General features: G+C 49.1%; 1 protein-coding gene across 5 annotated transcripts in view; it reads right to left on the bottom strand.

Moving 5' to 3' along the window:
• ADNP (activity dependent neuroprotector homeobox) overlaps positions 1-24,244 on the bottom strand; it is a 36,035-nt gene that overhangs the window by 8,043 nt on the left and 3,748 nt on the right. The window contains exons 1-2 of one of the 5 annotated variants that reach the window (XM_062204355.1): positions 23,443-23,494; positions 21,444-21,618 (exon numbers count right to left, since the gene is read on the bottom strand). The exons of 1 other annotated variant lie outside the window; for it this stretch is intronic. The gene's annotated coding sequence lies outside the window, so the exon portion shown is untranslated. Of the gene's footprint in view, positions 1-498; positions 3,733-21,443; positions 22,204-23,442; positions 23,498-24,244 lie in introns of those variants that run through there. 3 more of the 5 variants (XM_062204358.1, XM_062204359.1, XM_062204356.1) reach the window with 3 other exon arrangements.

Here is a 24,244-nt window from a genome sequence, read left to right on the forward strand (position 1 = left end):
TCAAAACATGTACAACTTGTAATATTTACTAAATCCACTGATGACAGGATCACAAACCCTGGCCCCAACTACAAAAAGGTGAATGGAGATATCCTTATCTAGTGTATTCTGAATACTCAAAGCAGACAGGCAACAATAAGTGCTCTCTGATTTTTTTTCTGAATGGGCCATTTTTATAGTAATCAACTATGAGTCTAATCTGGCACAATTCAGCTTAGACTTAAGAAAAAAAACAGTTCAGTGATAAAGTTGAGAATGAGGGAAATAATACCAACCAATTATTTTTAAGTCAAGTGTGAGTGCTTTATTGCTTGTGATGTTGAACCTCTGAGAACAGAAAACGCTCACCATTTCAGCATTGTCACCACACTGTTGAGTGCCAGGGAGTTCCTGCTGCTGGGACCTGTCCTTGCCCACTGCTATGGTGTCCTGCAGGGAACAAGCTTACTATTTCTGTGCACTCCCCAAGTCAACGACATGGTGGCTGAGAGGACTCACCCCCGACAGCTGGCAGCACATCTCAACACCGAACTGACTCACAGATGGGACTGACTGCTGAGAGGGGAGAAGGTGGGCACTGGGCATGACGGGCTTCAGGACATCCATCGGAAAACTAAACAGCCCATGCGTGCGTATGGGAATGGAACAACTGTAATGAGTTAACACATTAAAATCAAACTCAGATCCACTTCCCCAAGTTCTTTAAAACCAAGGGCTGTATTTAGCAAGAAGACAAAACGAATGTTTTGGGCAACTGAGAATTTGTATGCCTTCCAATGTGCCCCTAAATCCTTCTGTAAAATGTGCTTCAGAATGTCTTCAATTTAATAGTCCAAATTCAAAATAGCTTTGCAGAATAAAGTAGCTCTAAAATTCAAAACAGCAAAAACAAAATCCAAAGCAACCAGGAATTAAAATTTAATATATGCAAATCTTATCTGCCAACTAGTTCAGGTTGTTACTACTACCAGTTTTACCTGCAACTTAACTAACCCAAATGGAATATTGTCTCACTTATTATCCTAATCTAAAAATTAATGTTAACTAATGAAAAATGAAAAAACAGAAAAAAGAGTCCCACGCACCAAAACAAACAGCGGTTCCCAGCAATGCTCAGCTGGGGGTTTCAGCTCTCAGAAGCCCCCAGTGTCCTGAGGGAGGGAGCCATCTGACTGGGACCGCGCAGCCGAGAGCGAGCTCCCTGGCCTCCGCTCAGGCTGGACTTCTGTGAGCTCTGAAGCAGCGCTGCAGGTGGCCCTGCTCTGCACACGGCTGGCACACCCCGCTCCCCAGACTCCTGCACTGAAAGCCAAGCCATTCTTCACGCACGTTTTACTGCTAAACTGTCCTAAACCATCTTTTCAGTGGTTTAAAACAAGACTTTTTTTTTTTTTTTCCAATCAGTTGTTGACACAAACTCGGTCTTTTTCAGAACTGTCTGATTAAAAAAAAGACTAGAAACACAGAGGCATCCTCCAGGCTGATTCTGAGCACAGTCTCTCAAGTCTGAGGAGTCCATTTTCCGTCTCTCTTCACTTCAAACCTCTCTGTGGGCCGAAACCCAGCCATTCAGGAACGTCCCGAGGTAAACCCGCCTCCCTGCGGAAGCAGCGGGACGGGTTTCCCTGCCCGCCCAGCAGAACTAAGGCACACAGGTGTGGAAGTGTGGCCACCAGCCGTCCCTGTAGCTCGGGGGGAGGAGAGCCCACTCTCAGTGCCGGCCCACGGCCCACGGCCATTCTAGGACCCCGGTGGAGCACACCTCAGCGCCTGGGGGAGCCCCGAGCCAAGCGCAGTTCCGGAGAAGGAACTGTGCTCCTCAGGAGCTCGGCACAGGAAGTGTGCACTTTAGAAGTGGCACAGGGTCGACTTCCGAGTTTACTTATCTAGACTGAATTAAAAAGGCTCATTAACCAAATCAGCATTACTGCTTATTGGAAAATGCTGTATGAAAGGTTATTTTTCTTCTATGCTTAGTAACTAGGAAGAACCCATGCTCACGTTTTAACTGAAAGGTGTAGCAGTCCTACGACTGTAAGCGTATCCCTGACATTTCTAATGATCTGGGAATTCTGTAATCTGCCCCTCTCCCCAGACGGAGGCGCCCTCACTGACTTGCTTACGGGAGCTTTTTCTAACCAAGACTGTGCGTCTGGAGCTTGTCTTTGCCTCCTCAGCGTGAAGCACTCACACACACTTCTCTGGCTGCGGGCTTTCAATGACACACTCTTCCTAGCAGACAGCACAGGAACAGAGCAAAGGAAGCTCCCCCCCAGCCGCCTCCTCGGCCACGCAGCACCTCCCAGACGGCTGACCATGCCGGTCCTGAAGGGCAGTGCCCAGGCATTTCTATGCTGCAACAAGCCAGACAATTCCTTGGAAGCAAGTCTCCGCCACACTCCACCCTGTCCTCGCTGGGATTATCTGAGTGACAAGCCCAGAACTCTCGCAAGGGCCTCCGGCTGTTCCCAAGAGTTACAAATTCACATCAATACCTGGCTCCAAGGTTCATTAATGTCATCCATTTGATTTTTCTTTTAAAATGCCTGCAAGAGTTATTCCTGCCTCCTCCCCAACCCCTTCTGAATCAGAAATCTGGACAAGGGGCCCATACTTGTGCACAGAGTAGGAACAAAACAGAAAAGTGCTTCTGCCTGAAAGTAAGGCTGCTTTCCTCATTTCTGAATGCGAAGAGCTAACAGGAAAACATTCCCACTATTACTCTCAAGAAGAGACGCCTTACAGTACGGCAAAGGCTGTGCTGGACACGGGCTGCGCAGGACACAGCGCGCGGGCTCCCCCGGAGCTCGCCTTTTCTCCACAGCCCCCTGGGGCACCCGGTGGCCAATGTTAGCACACCAGCATCATTGTTCTGATGGAGAGCTCCCTTCAGCTCAGGGCATAAAAAGGGGGACACCAACGTCAGAGAACAGCACCTCTGCCTCTCAGAGCCCCGACACTGCCAGGGACAGAGGGAGCACGACACCTCTCTCCCTTCCCTTCAACAACAACCCACCGCACCCAGAGCACACAGCGGGCCCTCAGGCAGGAGAATTCAGACACCTGTTTTTGCCTGCCCCACCACAACTCATGTGCTGTCAGTCAGGAGTCCCTCCCCCCAGTACAGCAGAGTGTACTTGGGCTGACCAGTAAGTAGTCCATCTCTAAAGCCACTGGTCAATACAGAGGTGCACGGGCACCCAAACAGGCTGACAGCGATGCTGAAAAGGAGTCGGGATCTGCTGGAGCATGAGGGGAGTGGAAGGAGGCAAAGCCTTCCTACTGGTATCGCTTAAGGTCTACACACAGCCGGGCCTGCAAGAGAGCAGCAACTGCCTCCCTCAGCCCTTCAGGCAAGCACAGCCTCCACTGTAGCCAAGGGACTCGCTGGGCCTCCTGGGCGACGGGACACGCAAGAGGGAAAACAACTAAGAGGGAAGACATGGTATTCCGAATCAGGAAAGAATACTGGTTTGTCAGAAGACACAGTTATTCTGTGGCCGGTGCTGTGGGGTAGCAGGTAAAGCCGCCGCCTGCAGTGGCATCCCATATGGGCGCTGGTTCGAGTCCTGGCTGCTTCACTTCCAACCCAGCTCTCTGCTATGGCCCAGGAAAGCAGTGGACGATGGCCTAAGTCCTTGGGCTCCTGCACCCACATGGTAAGACCTGGAGGAAGCTCCTGGGTCCTGGGATTAGATTGGCACAGCTCCGGCCGTTGGGGCCAACTGGGGAGTGAATCAGCAGATGGAAGACCTCTTGCATGCGCTCTGTGTAACTGACTTAAATGTAAGTAAAGAAATTTAAAAAAAAAAAAAAAAAAAAAGACAGTTATTCTAAAAATGCCTTTCCCCTCTTCATTAAACAAAACCAAAAACACTATAGGGAAAAAGCCAAGCATTTTCTAATGGAATTGGGAAAAGTTCAATGACAAGTGAACATTTCCAAGTGCTTTATCTTTTTGGTAGGCATCTATCATCTGATGGACTGGACAGAAGCCATCGATCTTTAAGAGTGACTTAAATCCACTGCTGAATCCATCGGCCAGTCCCTCCCGCCAACCTGCACAAATCACAGCCACACTCTGCTGGTCGGCGTCCGAACACTGAGGCGTCGCCGATCCAGGTCCTGTCCACGTGCCTGCTGAAGCTGGAGTCAAGAGGCTGGGATGAGAAGGGATTCGCCGAGACTCTAAGCTGGACAAGAATTACGACCCTACACATAGTGCACATCCGATTCTTTCTCCCCTCTGAGTATCAAACGCAAGACCACTCTACTTCAAGTGTTAAGAGGGAAAGCGAAGGCAGACAGCACCTGGCCCATGAGGAAGTAATCTGTACAGGGAAGGAGGAAGACACATCCCCACCCGTGAAGCCCCTGAAGCACGGAGGTGAGCAACTGACAACCCCTCATGAGGATGTACGGCTGCTCGAGAGCTGAGTCTACTCAGAGGCTCTGGGTCAGAAGATGGAGGAGCACAACAGGTCCCAACACTGGTTTACAGACTCAAGACAAGGCTGGCAAGACCTGACACAGCCCACCAGCGAGTAGGGCTTGGTTGCGGTGGCTCCTCTGCACAACTACCAGGTCAAGGTACCCACCCTATTCTTAGGGGTAGAGGAATAGCATTTCCTCCTGTGTCGTGAGAACGTAAAACAAAACACAAAGACAAAAAAAGTTAAAACTCTGCCAACCACAGAAAAAAAGTCAGGAGAAAAGAAATAAGCCTCCAAATCAAACTTGTCTAGATTACACCTTCAACTCTCCCGATGAGGACCTAGTACAGGATGTCCTAGCTTATGAATCTTAGTATTTTAGTCTGCATTATTTGATGATACCGAACTTTGAATAAGAGTGTATGATGCTAATTTGACACGCCAGAAAATACAGCAGTAAATGAGTGTGTGTCCTATTTTCCATCATCAGCAATGAAACTCTATTTTCTAACACTGTGGTAGCCAAAATCTAAACGGACACCACAACGACTAGTTCATCAGGTACACCAATGAGCAAGTCTACGACTCCGGTAAGAAAAAACCTCTCTGCCACTGCACTGAGAGCTGCACCAGGATGGTCCCTTCCTCCTGGTGACACCTAACAGGAATGAGCTGCTTAGTGCAAACCAGTTTTCCTTATATTAAAAAGCAGTGCAATCTTTTGTTTCCAAAGGAAACTGTAGATGAAACAAGTAAGCAAGCATCCCCTTGAAGCACTCACTACCCAAAACCAAGTCCTTGGGGCAGATGCTGTGGGCAGCAGGTTCACCCACCATCTGTCATGCCTGCATCCCATATCAGAGTGCCAGTTCAAGATCTGGCTGCTCCACTGTGGATCCAGCTTCCTGCTGTTGCATCCTGGGAGGCAGCAGATGATGGTCCAAGTGCTTGGGCCCCTGCCACCCACATGGGAGACCCAGATGGAGTTCCAGGATCTTGGCTTTGGCCTGACCCAGCCTTGGATGTTGTGGGCATTGGGAAGTGAATCAGCGGATGGAAGTTCTCTCCCCACTCTTCTTTCAAGTAGATGAAAGAATAAATAAACATTAAAACAAACAAACAAAATTAAGTCCATCATGCAAATTTGCACTACAGTGGCATTCTACTGAAATGTAGAATCTGGGCCTAGTGTGCAGTCAAGCAAAGCACAACAGTCAATGGCTACTGCTTAATTCCAACAGTTTGTTGAAAATCTCCTCTAATCAAAAGTAGTCTTCTTGGGGCTGGCGTTGTGGCATAGCAGGTTAGTCCCTCTCTGAAAAAGGTGGCACTCCATATGGGCACCAGTTCGAGTCCCAGCTGCTCCACTTCTTATCCAGCTCCCTGCTAATGTGCCTGAGAAACAGCAGAAGATGGCCCAAGTGCCTGGGTCCTTGCACCCACATAGGAGACCTGGAAGAAGCTCCTGGCTCCTGGCTTTGGCCTGGCCTTTGTGGCGGGAACCAGTGGATGGAAGAGCTCCTCCCAGCCCCCCGCCCCATTAGCTCTTTTGAATAAATAAAATCTTAAAAAACAGAAAGTAGGGGCCAGCACTGTGACACAGCCTGAAGCACCGGCATCCCATATGGGCACCAGTTTGAGACCCGGCTGCTCCACTTCCGATCCAGCTCTCCGCTATGGCCTGGGAAAGCAGTAGAATGTGGCCCAGGTGCTTGGGCCCCTGCACTCACGTGGGAAACCTGGAAGAAGCTCCTGGCTTTGGATTGGTGCAGCTCTAGCCGTTGGGGCCAACTGGGGAGTGAACCATCAGATGGAAGACTTCTCTCTCTTTGCCTCTCCTCTCTCTGTGTAACTCTGACTTTCAAATAAATAAATCTTAAAAAAAAAAAAAAAGAAAAACAAAAAGTAGTCTTCTCAGAGTTGTAAACAAGTTAGAGGGAGTCCACAGTAGACCTAAAGGATCAGAACATAGTTTATACTATAGTGTTGTCTTTTTAAGCATCACTAACTTAAAGATACAGAGAAAAACAGTCCCTCTGGGAGTATCTCTCACAGAGGCAGGGGATCAGAGGCTAGAAACCATTTTGCTGCTGTGGAAAGTCAGAGCAGATGTACCTTCTAAGTTCATGGATACTGGGAGGATGTCCAAGCCATCACAATACACCAGTTTCAATTCTGGTAACATCATCAACTCAAATTAATATGCAAGAAGTTCAGGTCCTGCACACTGAAGAGCACTCCTGCTAATGCTGATGTTAAGTATTTTTCACAGAGCTTACAACACCCACTGAGGTTTACAACTCAGTTTTTGGAAACCAACAATTTAACTAAAAACGGTAAGATGCACTGGTGATTCTCTATGAGGGGCAGGCACCAGCTAGAAGAGATCTTTGTGATGTCTCTGTGGAAACATTCAGGACATATATATATATATATATATTTTTTTTTTGGTGAAGATTTATTTATTTTTTGAAAGTCAGAGTTACAGAGAGGCAGAAACAGAAAGAGAGAAAGAGAGAGGTCTTCCATCCGATGGTTCACTCCCCAATTGGCTGCAGCGGCCGGAGCTGCGCTGATCCGAAGCCAGGAGCCAGGAGCTTACTCCAGGTCTCCAACGCGGGTGCAGGGGCCCAAGCACTTGGGCCATCCTCCACCACTCTCCCAGGCCACAGCAAAGAGCTGAGTTGGAAGAGGAGCAGCCGGGACTAGAACCGGCGCCCGTATGGGACGCCGGCGCTTCAGGCCAGGGCATTAACAAACCACTGCGCCACAGCGCCAGCCCCCATTTAGGACATATGAAGAACTATTTAGGCAGACAGAAAACATAACCCCTGATTTGTGCGCTCTCTTCTACCTTCCCCATGGCAACATACTCGATAGCTGTCTATATATTACTCATTGACTCAGACTGTGGTCTAAGTCAAAGTTCTTTTTATAACCATTAAGCCTTATCACTCCTGCTTCAGAATCTGTATCTGAAGACAGATACTTCATTTGCTCTAAAGGTGTCACTGAGTCCTACATTTAAACTAAACCAGTTATAAAGATGTTTATGTATTCTTCCAAAGCCTTGCCGGAACTTCCTCCCAATGAGCAAGCGTCCCAGGAGCCGGTGCTGAGCCTGGTAGCAGGCAGCCGCTGCGGCTTTTCCTCACACACACGGTCCTGAACAGAAGCCGTCTTTTCCCAAACCCTCCAGGTGCCAGGAGCTTTTCTCAGAAAGGCAACCCCAATGTCTCCTATTTTCTCTCTGCCCCTAACGTACCACCACAATCCCAACACCACAGAGCAGGTAACTGACAATGGAGGGCAGAATACTCCTGGGTTAGCAGATAAACTGCGCAAGAGAAAAGTAAGAAAAGGTTTAGTCCCCTTTCTCACGATGTGCTGTAGTACTGAGGATAAGTACTGAGACTACGATTCTCCAGAGAAGCGACTCTGCAGAGGACAACACGTCTGTCCTGAGAGCTCACTGGGAATACGAACATCAGCTCTACTGCTTGGGTAATCAATCAAGACGCTGAATAACGGTAAGCAGCAAGCAGGCAATGCAACTGCTTTCTGCTTTCCTCTCGCTTAGCTGTAACTGCACTGGACTCTCACTGTTCTCCCGGTTTGACAGTAAGAGTCCCAACTACAGCTTAATAAAGCATCAAACACAAAGCTGCTTCCACAAAAAGCTGAATTTCTTAATTATACCGACTCTTAAATTCCTTATATTTCATAACTGTTTCTTTAGTAAGGATACTAAACTAAGGCAATACAAAAACACAGCATCCTTTACAAAAAAAAAAATTTGTTTTAAAGACTTATTTACTTGAAAGGCAAAGTGAAAGAGAGAAACGGGGAGAGGAAGGGCAGGGCAGAGGCTGCGCGTTCATGCGCTGGTTCCCTCCTCAAATGCCCACTACAGCCAGGGCGGGGCCAGCCAGGAGCCAGGCGCTCCATCTGTGCACCCACGTGAGCAGCAGGAACCCAAGCACCTGGGTCATCAGCTGCGCCGTCCCAGCTGTGTTAGCAGAAAGCTGGGCAGAAGCAGAACAGCCAGAACTCGCACCCGCACTCAGCTAGGAGACGCTGGCGTTTCAAGTGTTTGCCTGACCCCATCACAGCATGAACCCCGTTTTCTGTAAACAGTGCACCCCTCTACAGACAACCCTGCTCCAGGAGACACCCCGCTCGGTCACCTGAGTGGGGCAGAGAACGGCACCAGGCAGCCCCTCCATGTTCTGTCTTCATCCCTCAGTTCAGCCACAGAGCCTAGTGCCTAGACACAGCACAGCCTTCCACACTTAGGATGACCTTAGACCTAGGATCTGGTGCTGCTCCCTCTGCCTGCCCCAGTGAGGCTCTCAGCTGACTCTCACTAAAACGACGGAAGCATGTCCCACACCGACGTCTGAAACGATCTGACAGAGCTCAGCCAAACCAGCTCAAGTGGTGACAGAGATGAGGGAATCTGCACAGTGAGTCAGGTGATCCCACCAATGCAAAGAAGAAATGACACAGGAACTCTGCTTTGAGGACACGTGCCTTAAAGGCCCTTGTTGTCACTTTGGGTGCCAAGTCACTTAACAGTCACAGCTGGAGGATCTCTCTGAAACAAATATTAATGGCAATATCTTACAAATCAAAAAGCACCTTAGCTGGGGTCGGCGCTGTGGCGCAGCAGGTAAGGCCACTGCCTGCAGTGCCAGCATCCTATATGGGTGCTGGTTCAAGTCCTGGCTGTTCCACTTCTGATCCAGCTCTGTGCTATGGCCTGGGAAAGCAGTAGAAGATGGCCCAGACACTCGGGCCCCTGCACCCGCATTGGACACCCAGAGGAAGCTCCTGGCTTTGGATTGGCACAGACCTGGCCGTTGTGGCCATCTGGGGAGTGAACCAGCGGACAGAAGACACTCACTCTCTCTTCTTTCCCTTTGCCTCCCTGTAACTCTTTCAAATTAAAAAAAAAAGAAAAGAAAAAAAGAAAGAAAACCTTAGCAAACCTTAGCATCCTTAAATAACACCAGAGTTAAAGACCGGAGAGTCCTGCTCTCCTTCACGTCCAGTGCTCACGCTCAGCACGTTTCCCTAAGCCTGCTGGGAAAACAGGCTCCGGGAGGAGGCGGTCTGCTCTCAACTGTCTCTAGGTTCCTTCCGTTCTGGGAAATGAGAACACAGTCTATACCAGACTCTGTACATGAAGGTTCCAACAGCATTATTCGTAACATTCAAAAAGCAGGAGCAATCCCAACCTCCAACTGCTGGCTGAACACATCAGCGGCACGTGTCCGTAGAGGAGGGTGTGTGACTGAGCCACGAGAGGAACAGGCAAGGTGACACAGGCTCCTGCACGCTAGAGCCTCGAGAATATTAAGTGAATGAAGCTGAAGGGCCACCTGTTACGACTGTTTACATGAAAAGTCCAGAACAGGCCATCTGTGGAACAGAAGGGAGATCAAGGCTGCCTAGGGCTCGGGGAATTAGAGGGGAAAGGAGAAGAAAACTAAGGGCAACTGAATTTCTGGAGTGATGAAATGTTTTAAAATTGATTTTAGTTGCCATTGCGCAGCTGTAAGTACCAGTGAGCTGTCTACTTTAAATGGGTGGACTGTATGCTATGTTTATTTTATCTCAAAAAAAAAAAAAAATACAGGTAAGGCAAAGAATGTTAGCTATATAATCTTCCTCCAAAGCAAACAATTGTTAATGCAGGTTATATTTATCCTTTTAGATTTTCAATGAACACATGATTTGTTTTTACGTTTAAAAAAACTACATATTTCAACATTTACTCATATAAAAAATGAACTTAACTTGCAATTGTTAGAAATCGATTTTAAGAACTGTGTTTTCTGATGTCAGACACTCTCCACAGTGGCTAACACTCGCAGTGTGGCTAGTCTGAACGGAGATAGGTGCTTTACTATAAAGTAGGTTTTGGATTTTGAAGACAGTATGAAAAACAGAACGTAAAATATTTCATAAATGCCTTTTAAAAACATTGATCACACTGAAATGATAATACTTTGGATATACTGGGATTCATAGCAATATTGTTTATTTTTGAAAATTTGACTACTAGGGGACTGGTGTTATGGCGCCACCTGCCACTCCTGGGTCCCACATGAGCATGAATTCCAGTCCTGGCTGCTCTACTTTTGACCCATCTCCCTGCTGGTGTGCCTGGGAAGGCAGTGGAAGACGGCCTGAGTACTTGGACCTCTGCCACCCACGTAGCACACCTCGATGGAGTTCCAGAGTCCTGGCCGTTGCAGCCAATTGGGGAGTGAACCATCGGATGGAAGACCTTTCTCTCCCTGTGTAACTCTTTCAAATAAAATAATAAATCTTTAAAAAAACAAAATGTGTGGCTACTGGGGGCCATTTTTGTGTCACCTGCATCCTATATTGGTGTGCTGGCTTAAGTCTTGTTAATGCATCTGCAAAGGCAGTGGCAGATGGACCAAATACCTGGGCTCCTGCCACCCATGTAGAAGACCAGAATGAAGTTCCTAGCTCCTGGTTTTGGCCTGGTCCAGACCTACCTGTTGCAGCCATTTGGGGACTGAACCAGTGGATGGAAGCTTGCTCTTTCGAAATTATTAAATAAATTTTTTGTTTGTTTGTTTGTTGTTGTTGTTTTTTGACAGGCAAAGTTACACAGAGAGAGAGAGAGGCAGAGAGAAAGGTCTTCCCTCTGTTGGTTCAACCCCCAAATGGCTGCTATGGCTGGCGCGCTGCATCGATCTGAAGCCAGGAGCCAGGTGCTTCCTCCTGGTTTCCCATGCAGGTGCAGGGGCACAAACACCTGGGCCATCCTCCACTGCCTTCCCGGGCCACAGCAGAGAGCTGGACTGGAAGAGGGGCAACCGGGACAGAATCTGGCGCCCCAACCGGGACTAGAATCCAGGGTGCTGGCGCCGCAGGCAGAGGATTAGCCAAGTGAGCCGTGGCACTGGCCTAAATAAATCTGAAAAAATAATTGTTGCTACTGAAAATTTAAGGCACTAGCAGTGACCACAGAAAGCAGATAAGGTACAATTTTAAGAGCAGGGTAGACTGGGTTTTTAATTATGGCCATTCATCAATAATGGGTCTCTGCCAAGACTGTGACTGACTAAGCATTTGTTAACATTCCTGGGAACAGGACAGATCCTCTAGAGCAAATCCTGGATGAAATGTAAAACCCTGAACCCTTCACAAAACTCCGGACCATTTTGGATACTATTAAATGAGTGACTTATGGTAATATATTAATGAAACTGAGTGGCACCGAAACTTAGGATTTATTTATTTATTTGCGAGGCACATTTACAGACAGAGGGATAGAGAGAGAAGTCTTCCATCCGCTGGTTGACCCCACAAATGACCACAATGGCTGGAGCTGGTCCGATCTGAAGCCAAGAGCCGAGAGCTTCTTCCGGGTCTCTCACATGCGTGCAGGGGCTCAAGGACTTGGGCCATCTTCTACTGCTTTCCCAGGCCACCAGCAGGGAGTTGGATCAGAAGTGGAGCAGCCGGGGTTTGAACTGGTGCCCATATGGGATGCTGGCACTGCAGGCAGATGCTTAACCTACTACACCACAGCACTGGCTCCAAAACTTAAAATCTTTAGCAGACAGTTTACTTTCCTGGTAAATCTGCTCAACTCCAAGAGGCATGGTACAACGTGTTGTTTTAGCAACAGAGGCTTTAGGTCACTTTGCTTTAACTAATAGATTCAGCAGAGCAGGTGTTTCTTCAGTGAGGAGAGCAACTATTCTTTAAAGTTGAAAAACTGAGCATGTGGCACTATCGAAAAGATTTTCAGAGAAATATCATGTATTAAATTTTCCAATTACTTTCAGTTTGTCTTTCAAATAGTTACAAAAGAAGAACTGCAGAGGGAGAGGTTCTTAGAAAAGATGGGAAGCCTTTTGAAAGACAAAATAATGAACAACTTAATTTTAGCACTTTAAAGTTTGTTTTCTTTCATGTTGATGTGGCCAATGATCTAGTGGTAAATATCGCGGTTTGATCACATCTTTGATCACCAAAATTAAAATCACACTGCAACTTAAAGAGTTTTGGCCGGCGCCGTGGCTCAACAGGCTAATCCTCCGCCTTGCGGCGCCGGCACACCGGGTTCTAGTCCCGGTCGGGGCACCGATTCTGTCCCGGTTGCCCCTCTTCCAGGCCAGCTCTCTGCTGTGGCCAGGGAGTGCAGTGGAGGATGGCCCAAGTGTTTGGGCTCTGCACCCCATGGGAGACCAGGATAAGCTCCTGGCTCCTGCCATCGGAACAGCGCGGTGCGCCAGCCGCGGCGGCCATTGGAGGGTGAACCAACGGCAAAGGAAGACCTTTCTCTCTGTCTCTCTCTCACTGTCCACTCTGCCTGTCTAAAATAAAAAAAAAAAAAAAAAAAAAAGAGTTTTAATTTATCTTAAATGCTTATGACAGGTGGCTTCAGAGATTTAACAAAATATGACCTGCCTGGAACTAGAACTGGATACAACTGGTAAAGAGGTATTTATGTCTGTATATTAAAATCATGGTTGATCATTTTTCAGAAGATTAATTTTCCTGTCCCAAATGACAGACTACACAGAAACCTTAACACATGCTGTGGGACCAGGGTGTGTCGTCTCACTGTTCAAGATGAAGAAGGCCCACTAACAGGAACTCGCCTGGGTCTCTTCCCAGTCTATCTCTAGTGTGGGTGGCACAAAGCAGGGATTCAATAAATGCAGACTGAGTGATTTAGAAAGGACACCCCATAACCTTCCCAGTAAAAGAGGGACTGTGTGTCACAGACTAAAAGCTAGGAAGCTTTGCAAGAGGGAGAACTCATTCTCAGCGGAGTTCGGAGAAGACGCTGTGCGGCGGCCACTAAAGTATGTTGAATCTGTACTTTAAAAAAAAAAAATCTGCCAACAACCCCCCAGGAGGGAAAGCCAGGCGTCCTGGGCACTGCTGCTGTGTCATGATTTGGGTGACAACACATGACGAAGCTGGAAAGGGTGCCCGGGGCCAGGACGAGGCCTGAACTGTGCAGCTGGGGCTGCTACCAGGTCCGCAAGGCACCGAGATGCTACAGGCACTGAGGAAGACAAGTGGCAAGATTCCCACTTTAGGAGGATTAATCCAATCGTGTTCTGGTCTCATTAAATAGAAACCAACAAACAAAAGACCTAAGGAAGTTGATTAAGTGACAGCATGGATACCAGACTCAGCCAACCGTCAGAATCCCCTGGAAGGAGCCCACACCCCTTCCAGACCAACTCAGTCCAAAAGATATGTGAAACCACACTGCTGAGGTTTGAGGAAAGAAGTCTAAACCGACATCTGTGCCGTCCAATAAAAACTGTGCTAACATGGACAAAAATTTACCTATCAGTCACACATGACACGCTGTACCTCAAAACTTCAACTCGCCTAAGAAGAGACAAGGTGTGGCAGTGCAGCAAGGCTTCCCTCTGCTGGAAGAGAAATGGGGAGATGCAGTGGTCAAGAATCACGTCCCAGAACTGGGCACATCTGTGCTTAGCGCTGCCTCCACCACCTAGAAGCTTTACCACCCACGAAGCTTCCTTAGCCTCCAGAGGTCTGCTTCCTCAGCCTCCAGAGGTCTGCTTCCTCAAGCGGCTAAAGGAGACGATGCAACAACTTAAACACTCAAAGCGGTAGCATTATTATCTTAAACCAGATCAGGTACTGTCACACCCTTCCCCGTTATGAACTGGCATTTTACTTGAAAGGCAGGAGAGGAGGAGAAAGGTCTTCCCTCCACTTACTCACTCTCCCAGGACTAGGACGGGCCGAAGCCAGGGGCCCAGAAGTCATTCTGAGTCTTCCATGTGGGCGGCAGGGACCCAAGCACTTGAGCTGCTCCCAGAGCGCACACTGGCAGGAAGCTGAGGGGGAGGTAGAGTAGCCAGGACTCAAACTAAGCTCTCCAGTATGTGACAGGGTAACTTGACCACTATGCCTCATGCCCACTCTCAGGACATAACTATTGGGAAAGCTTGACCCATTATTCCTGAGAGTCAGTTGTGGTTGATGAATATATATATATTTTCCCATACACATAATGTATATTCATAAATTATACATACACACAATAGTGTTTTTATACAGAATTTTAAATACATCTCTGTGAACCATTCAAGTTAAGAGTTAGCATATTCTTCACGATTGGATTTAATAGAGAGAGCAAGCATGTGTGCCCAAGAGCAAGATACTGGTTCACACCGCAAATACCTCCAAAGGCTGAGAACTGGGTCACACCGAAGCTGGGAACCAGCAACTCAATCCAGGTTTCCCATGTGGGTGGCAGGAACCCAACCACTTGTGCCATCACTTGCTACTTCCTGGGGTGCACATTAGTAGGAAACTGGCATCAGGAGTGGAGCTGGGACTTGAACCCAAGCACTCCAACGTGGTATGCAGGTGCCAAAAGCCTACCCCAGAGACAAGCTTGGTGACCCTTCAGATACTACGCAGCAAGACATCTGCAATTGCTGTAATAAACCTGGTGACTTACAGTTAGATAAACACAAAGGTGTGATCCAGATTTTGCATAATTTTTTAAAGATCTATTTCTTTGAAAGGCAGAGTGACGGAGAAGCAGAGAGAGCGAGCAAGTGATCTTCCATGTGATGGTTCCTTCCCTAAATGGTCACAACAGCCAAGGCTCGGCCAGGTTGAAGCCAGGAACCTGGAACTCCACCCAGGTCTACCACATGAGTGGCACAGGCCCAGGTACATGGGCCATCATACACAGCCTTCCCAGGCACATCAGCAGGGAGCTGGATTGGAAGCAGTGTAGCCAGGACTCAAACTGGCACCTGATAAGGGATGCTGGTGTCCCAGGCAGCAGCTTAATCTGCTGCACTACAACACTGCCCCCTGCATATTTATTTTCTCAGAAGTATGTGGGTGGGGCACCAGTCTTGTGAGACCTTCAGACTAAAGAATCCAGTGCCTGAGATGAGTGTTCTCACGCAGCAGGTCAAGCTTGGGGTGTCCGCGTCTGTACCAGTGCCTGGTTTGAATCCTGGCTACTCTACTTCTGATCCAGCTCCCCGCTACTGCATCCTGGGAGGCAGCAAAGTACTCGGTTCCCTGCCACCCATGTGGGACACCCAGATGGCACTTCAGGCTCCCAGCCTTGGCCTGGCCCAGCTCCAACTGTGCAGGCGTTTGGAGAGTGTACTGTTGGATGGAAGACTGCTCCCTCAATTCTCTCTGTTGCTCTGCCTTTCAAAAAGCCCAGTGCCCATCACTGGAAATCCCCACCCACCCTATTCTAAGTATTCAGGTATCAGACAGGAGTCCCCCTGCGGCCACCAGGATCTCCAGCTCACTACCGGCTTTAAAGAGAGCCAGGGTACCTTCTCACACACCGGTCTAGATTTTAGGAAGGATGTGGGGTGGAGCGCTGCAGGAAGGCAGGGACACACAATCAGGAGTGACTCCGCATTCTGCTGCCACCCGAGCACTCCACAGGCCTAGAGCCTGGCTTACGGGAAATGTGAAAAAACAAACAGTTCACAAGTGGGCCTGAGAGCAGAGCAGATATGAACATGGAGCACCATTGCAGAACCGTGCCTCATCTTCGCATCAACATGGTCTAAGGTGCAACGCTGTTCTGGCCCCAATAATTAATTTCCCATGCTCTATCAAAACTACTCAGAAAAAAATTTTCACATGGTATTAGGAATAACAGAACTATCATTCAACAATAGAATAACTTGTCTAAATGACATTCTCAAATCTTCCTAATCCATCTCCCGGGGTCAAGGCTTGGCTAAAGGCAGTTTTTCAAAAGCATTCTGTGGCAGGTTTTGCCATCTGATGGCTCAATCTTTCTAGTTTCGCGAAGGAAGCGTTATCTGTATTTTTTCTTGTATTGTTCTAAAATATAAGGAGTCTTGGAACAGGATTCTGTGCATTCCCTGAACCTGGGGCCCTCTACTCCCAGCTCGCCCTCTTCTATGACAGCAAGAATACGAACTGCTGACTTCAAGTTGACAATTCCAAAGTAAAAGATTAATGGATTCTGGGGCCGGCATTTGGAAAAGTGGGTGAAGCCACTGCTTGTGGCACCAGCATCCTGTATCGAGTCCCAGCTGCTCCAGTTCCCTCCTTATGTGCCAGGGACGGCAGCAGCAGATTACCCAAATACTTGGGCCTCTGCACGGACATGGGAGACATGGAAGAAGCTGGTTTTGATCGGCCCAGCTCCAGCCATTGCAGCCATTTAGGGAGAGAACCAGCAGACAAAAGATCACTCTGTCTCTCCCCCGCCCTCTCTGTGACTCTGACTTCCATATAAATAAATCTTAAACAAAAAGTTTAATAAATTCTACCAGGAACAACGGACTGCTGACCAAATTCTCCATTAAGTCACTAGCTCCTACCAGAAAAGAGCTTCACAGATTGTCAAGGGAACTGCAGGTCTCCACAGGCTCTTACGTGGAGCATAGCAGGTTTAGAACAAGAAAGGGTAGAAGCCAGCCAACAATTATCCGTCTAAGCAAAAGAACTACTCAGAGAAAGAAAAGGACTGCCCCAACCAAAACACTGGGAAAAGCCAAGGGACCATCAGCGAAACTTCTTTTCAGATCCTCACACCAATAACTTCAGACAAGACATGTTACTTCAACTAACTCACCTGTGCAGCCTACAACTGTCTACTCGTGTGGGGGTGGGGCCAGTTTCTGTAACTTACAGCCCATTTGGGATCCTTGGGTGTAAGCTGACATATAAACACAGAACATCACTATGAAATCATGAAGCATGCACCTGAGCCCTCGTTAGCCCAACCGCTCCCAGGATCACTATAAAAGCTTGTGTTCCAGCACAGGCCTGGGAGCCAAGCAGCCAAGAAACACACCCTGTGGTGCACTGGATGCGATGGTGCCTTGACTTCCCTACTTGTGGAACAAGGACAGCCCCGAGGGAATGAGATGGTTTAAAGCGCTTGGACAATAAAACGGACACGTCATTCACATTACTGTATCACCAGAACAGCAGGCGAGAGACTCTTTATCCTTACAGCTCTTCACGTGAGAGGCAGCAACCAAGTCACGTGAGAAGTGAACACAAGCAACCCGCAGCTTAGTGCCTTCATCACACGGCCACAGCCTTACTGCAGAGAGCAGACACCAGGGTCACTTCTGAAATTCCAAAGACCGGTCAAGTAACGCGTAACTCTGTCTTATATGATGAGCATGTTTCCCAGTTAAATCCTCACTTTTCACTTGCTGGCTCACTCCCCGGATGGCTGTGCCAGGTGGAAGCCAGGAGCATCATCCAGGTCTCCTACGTGGGTATGGGGCCTAAGCATTTGGGTTATCTTCCATTGCTTTTAACAGGAAGCTAGACCAGAAGTGGAGCAGGGGCTGGCGCTGTGGCAGAACAGGTAAAGCCACCACCTCTGATGTCAACATCCCTTATGGGTACCGGTTCAAATCCTGGCTGCTCAACTTCCAATCCAGCTCCCTGCTAATGCACCTGGGAAAGCAGCAGCAGATGGCCCAAGTACTTGGGCCCCCGCACCCAAGTGGGAGACCTGGATGAAGCTCCTGGTTCCTGGATTCAGCCTGGCCCAGTAATGGCTGTTGTGGCCATTTAGGAAGTGAACCAGCAGATGGAAGATCTCTCAGTCTCTGTAACTTGCCTTTCAAATAAATAAAATAAATCCAGGGGATGGGGTGGGGAGAGAAGAGAGAAGTGGAACAGCTAGTACGCAGACTGGCACCCATGTGGAATGCTGGCGGTAGCAATTTACCCACTATGCCACAACACTGGCCCCTTCAGCTAAATCTTAAAACTGTGTGTCTGTTCAGAGCAGTCTTCTCTTTGTGAACTCTCTCCCAAGTCTCCCGAGCTCTCCTGTTCTCCAAACATTTATTTTTGGAATGCTGCTGAAACTCTTGAGAGGCTCCAAGATTTCTCTAGCTGCTGCCGGGGAAGTAAGGCAGGGATCAACAGCACCAAGGAGGCTTGTTGAGAGCATCTCAAACAACTCCTAAAGGCAGAGAACTCACACAGGCAGCAGAGGGAACCGGGAACAGAAACAGCAGGAAGAATTCTGCACCTTCCACTGAGTGGAACTGCACCTCCAAGCAAAGCGGCCACTGCACCCAGCTAACTAACTCACATCTTACCTGTGACCGCCTGCACACACAGGCACAGGCCCCCACACAATCACACCGATGAACGCGTCCCAGGCTGAACAGCAGGACAACGTGAGAGGAGCCTTCTCCTCTGGGTGAAGCAGACAGGCACTCATTCAAGGTGATGACACACAGCAGGTGGGAGCAGCGCGAAGACACTGCGAGCCGGCAGCAACACGAGCATCCTCCCCTCCCTCTAACGAACAGGATTAGGCAAACACAAACCCAGGAAGCTGCAACGGCCACTCAGCCCGGGCAAAACACGGGTGGATGACTTGACTTTTAGTGTTTCAATAGTGAAAAATGCCAACATACTAAAAGGAAATAGCTTTTACATTTAAAATATTAGCACAGTTTTGGTTTCAACTAGACTTGAACGTCAGGTTTCCACCCTAACAAACTGACAGGGATGCAGCTTCAACAAGACACAGCACGTGCTCCAGCGTTCCCACCACGTGCTCTCACAGCGCTGGGGAAGACCAACCAGGAGGGAAGAGCCTGCAGTGACACCCAGCTCTGCAAGTCTACCTACGATGGAACTGCTGGATGAACACTTCTCTTAACGTGCACGGCTCTCCCGCAAATAAACGACAGTGAGACTCTCACGGAGCTCATGTCCCCTCTGAGAGACCTACGAGGCTGTAGGACATTAATGCAAAGTCAAAGTCTTTCAGAAGTCCAGGCTGGACTAACAGAGTTCTGCACAGCAGTCACAGGCACCTTGGTGCAATGCCATAACTAAAATTTCGTATGTTTTTGTTAGCTTTAAATATGTTCACCAAGATTTAAACAGGTTTTTTTTTATTTTTTAAAGAAATCTATAAAGTTGAATTCTAGCATTTCCCCCCCTACACTTAAATTATTCTCAAGCTACATCTTGAATACTTGGACTTTTTGTTTAATAATATGGCAATAATTTCCAAATCCTTAAAGAAAAAAAAAAGTGATTTTGCACACCCCGCAATTAATGGGGTCACTCTGCCAGGGTCTGCTACCACATATATGTACACAATCTTGTTACTTATCGATATTCTTAAAGAGAAAAGGCACATTTCAACCCGGCATCACAACAGCTCTACCTTCCATAGTAAACTGCAGTCAGCATATGTCCATCAACGGAAATAATCAACTTAACAAGGATACCTCAAAAAGTTCAGGAAAAATGATTATAAAAAACACCTATGCTTGAATTTCAAATATTTTTGCACCAAAATAAACTCCATTTTTCATCAACTTTTTGATTTTAATTTTCTGAATATAAAGAATTGTTTTCCGATTTTTTTGAAACTTTTAAGTAGTTACGAGCAAAGCAACTTCACATATAGTATACCTTACGCACCTATGTATCTAATCAAATATAAATAATAAATGCATGCCTGTGTGTTGGAATGAAAATTACAAGCCATTTTTGCCTGAGAAAAGCCTACTGGCTGTTAACTTGCAGGTGGTGCTGAAAACTATCTGTTCACCATGGTGAAATTTTACTTCAATATACACAGTATTATTACAACTTTCCCTGCACTCCAGTTTAAGAAAGAAAAACAGACATTTGAGCCTTGCATATCCACAGCAGATATATTTAAAAATCAGTGATCTCCGGGACTGGCAGGGCCAGCAGTGAGCAGGCGATTCGCGGCCCGCCCGCCCGTTACTTCTGCACAGGAACTGTGAGAACCAGAGGCAGAGCCTGTGTCAGTCCGCAGGTGCAGCCTCACAGCAAGGCAGCCTCAGGCCAGTGTTCCACAAACATCAGAACAAAGAAGGAATCTCCGCTACAAGTCGAATTAAACATAACACCCATTCCTCCTACTCTTAGTTTATTGAGGCTTTTCACTGTATTTTAACAGATCCTTAGTTTACCTATTGTAAATTCCAGCCTTCAAGCCCAACTGTTTCACTTTTTGTTGTTGTTTTCGAGTGTCAAAACCATGAAACCTTTCAAACTCTGCAGAACACCTGCTTTCTAAGAGCTCACAGAAGGTTTTCCTGTAAGGGAAAATGGCTATTACCACTAAGGACATCAGTTAACACCACGTCTTATCTGTAATTTGCTAAATTAAACAAAAGCTCCTTTGCAGACTTCACCTCAAACAAGAAGTTGTCTTCAAATGACTCATTTTAGGAACTTAAGTAACTGTATATCACAAACAAAACACGGGTTAAAATGATATGTTTAACAAGTGCTACACAGTATTCAAAAATTACAAATGCCATTTATATTAAATATCTATTATAATTACCGCAGAACTGTAGAAGCCATGTAGCCTCCAGTGAAATACCTGAACCAAGCTGTCTCCATTTTCATTCACCAAAATGTTACTTGGTAGCAATTCTCCAACAACAACAAAAATTCTCCCTTAACCATCAACTGGTTAACTATGTAGCAAAGAACACACCCCTTCCATTTCCCATGAATGTAGGCTAGCTTATGTACAGAAGATACTTGCAACAAAGTCTTAATGGTACTGTAAGTATCAATAACCGCTGTCAATCTGGTAGCGAGACCACGTTTATGGAAAGACATGTTCTGATCAGATCTTTAAGGCTTTTAGAAGCTTAGCAACTCTTGAGATTGGTCATCAAAGCAACAGTAAGTAAGTACTTAACATACTTTACACACAAGAGTGCAAAATGCAAATGATTACAACATTGGTAACTTAAGAATACTCTCTTAAACCATAAGTCATCTCTTATGTTCGTATGTGTTAAGAGCCCACTGTGGCAACCAGCTCTAACTGGCTCCTTGAGGAATGTGGCTAGGCTGAAATTTTGGAAGTGTTGGCTTTGGTGGTGACCAAGGTGGAAGTAGTCTCGCTTCCCTGTTGTTGCAGTTCCCACCCTCCAAAATGAATATACCCACCGGTGTGAATTGACAATGCGGTCCAGAGAGCAAGGCAGGAAACGGAGTCCAGATCCTCAAAATGGCAGTACAGGGCATAACCACTAGGCCACCTATCAGTGCAGTACAAAAAGTACAACCCTGTGCATCATGGTGCAAAAGCTGGGGCCTAGGTTTCGCACTGTGCATCTCACACCTATGGAAATAACAAGAGGAGTAAAATCTACAGAAATCAACACACCCTAAGAAGGTGGGTGCTCACCGAAGACTGGTGACAACACTTTGCCAAGGCGGTTGGCTACTGAGATAATGAGCGGAAGGGAACACAATTTTACACTCAAGTCTGTTGAGTTGGGCAATGAAGAACCCAATACAGGCTTGATGTTTACCAACAAGGCTTTGCGAATCATGACACCCATCTACACGCTTATCAATTTCACTACCCCACAAAACCCTAACATCCCTCAAGAATGAGTTTTAACTCTCCAAGACTTGGAAAGAGTTGAACTGTGAAGAAGGGAGTTAGTCACCAATGCCCCAAACCCATTACTCTCAGGGTTTGAAACCATCCCCTTTGCCACCTGACCTTGGAAAGAAATGTTGACACATTCAAAGCTTAAGGTGGAAGAATCCCAGAATTCCAGAGAAGGAAATCTGTCAACTAAAGATGGGCCAAGGTGATTCATCATGAACAAGTGTGGACGGCCTGAGGGTCAACAGTTTGGTCAAAGGACAAAGAGAAAACTCCTAAAATGCAGAGTAGTAGATTCTTGGAAAGAAATAAAAATCCCTGCTGTTGACTGCCTGGATTCCTCGCCATGTTGCGGTCGGCTCCCCAACCCGGAGTGTGTGCGTCCTGCTGGGCCCATTTTCCCATGGTCTGTAGAAGGCGCTGTGAAGCACATCCTGTCCTAGCTCGGGGGCCCTTCCCCCCTCTGCAGCCTTACCCAGTGCAGAGAATGCGCCCCCTACTGACTCCAACACTCATCGCCTTTAGCCGACTTGGCTGCGGTGCATGTTGGGTGGGGGCTGGTATTTTCTTCATGGCCATAAACCAGAAGCAACAATGCAGATGTATAAAGAAACTGTATCTGGCAACCCAAGAGTTTTTCTTTTCTTCCCCCCATCTTGAAGGTTCAAGACACAGGCACGAGAGGCTTCAGGGGTGGGTCCGGGTGTGTGGAGATGGACAGCATCAGGGCAGGCACAGGAAGCAGTTGGGTGCTCTTTCCCTCCTAAGCCTTTGTCTGTGACATGGGGTTCTGACAAGAACGACCCAGAGGAACCGGTGACTGCAAGAGCATCAAGAAGACAGCGTGGGTGCGGGGCGGTGTGGGTGTGTGGCCAGAGGACATCGGACCGTGCAGCCCGGTCTCGGACAGAAGAGAAGAGAAGCACTCGCGCCTTTTCCAGCATCCAGGTTGGGGGTGGGGAGGGAAGCAGGCAGGCAGCCCACAGCAAAGAAGAGGTGAATGAGAGGGGCTCCCAGAACTACTCCCCATTCATTGCATTAAAAGCGCCTCTCCGCAGCTTCCTGGAATTCCATCTCCTTCCACCCTCTGCAAAGTTGGGGCTCAGAAAGGCTCGTGAGACGCCGCGCCGAGCAGGGCGGCGGGCAGGAGGGCAGGGAAGCTGGCGTGGTGGGGAGCAGGGGTGCACAGGGGAGGCGAGACTTCCACTCCGAGCCGGGCGTGCTCCCCGCCCCCCAACCCAGCCCCCTCCCCCCGCGAAGCCTGGGCAGACCTGGCAGAAGGCTCGTCCCGGGCACCGGAGGTGTGCGTGGGGGACTCGCGGGGGGCGGGGGCGAGGGCTCCACGCCAGGGGCCGCAGGAGCCCGGCTCCGGCTGGGGGCGGGGTGCGGGCCGCAGCCCTGAGCCGCGGCAGCTCGGCCTCGGCGGGGCTCCCGGGCGGAGCGGGCGCGGGGAGCCCCGGAGCAGGGCCGGGCGGCCGGCAGCGCGGGAGCACGCACGGGCGGCGTGTGCGGCCGGGCCGGGTCGCGCGCGGCGGCGCCGGGGCTTACCTTGACTCGGCCTCGAGGCGCGCGCGGGGCCGGCGTGCTCGGGGGCCGGGCGGCGGCGGCGGGCGGGCGGCGCGGCGGGCGGGGAGGGCGCGCCCGGGGCCTCGGCGCGCTCGGGCTCGGCGGGCTCGGGCTCCGGCTCGCGCCGCGGCCGCGGCGGCTGCCGGGGGGCGCGGCGGGCGCGGCAGAGCGGCTCGCTCCGGTCCCCGCGCGGGCGGCGGCGTCGAGCGGTGCAGACAAAGGAGGGGCGGAGGGAGGAGACGGAGGGTGTGGGAGCGGCGGCTTCACCGGCGCGGGCGGCCGCGCTCCTCGCGCTCCTCGGCAGCGGGGACCGAGAGAGGGAGCTGTGTCTGAGGAGACGCCAAAATCCCCCTTAGCGTTGCCTGCGGGAGGGGGAGGGGGCACAAGATGGCGGCGGCCGGGGGGCGGGAGTTCAGCTCATGGATCCCGGCGGGCGGCGGAGGGGAGACCGGGCCGGCGGAGGCGGCGGCGGCAACGGGCGGGGGAGGGGGCCGATCCCGCGTCTCCCCTCAGCAGACAATACAAGCGCCTCGGAGCGAGTCCCCGAACCTGCCCTAGCCAAAATGGCGGCCGAGAAAGAGCGGAAGTGACGTAAGTGCCTCATTAGCATAAGAGGACTCATTGTCCAGCTAAGTGGGGGGGGCGGTGGGGAGGCAGGACCCTCCCCCCCACGTCCCCCAGGGGCGACCCTCCCGCTCCCACCCGGGCTTGCAACTAACTTTTCCTGGGGGAGGGTGCCCCCAGCACCCCCACCCTCGCCTAAGGTAAATTATATAATCCCCAC

The sequence above is a fragment of the Lepus europaeus genome, chromosome 10 (genome assembly GCF_033115175.1).
Source record: "Lepus europaeus isolate LE1 chromosome 10, mLepTim1.pri, whole genome shotgun sequence".
In the NCBI taxonomy this organism is placed as follows: Eukaryota; Metazoa; Chordata; class Mammalia; order Lagomorpha; family Leporidae; genus Lepus; species Lepus europaeus.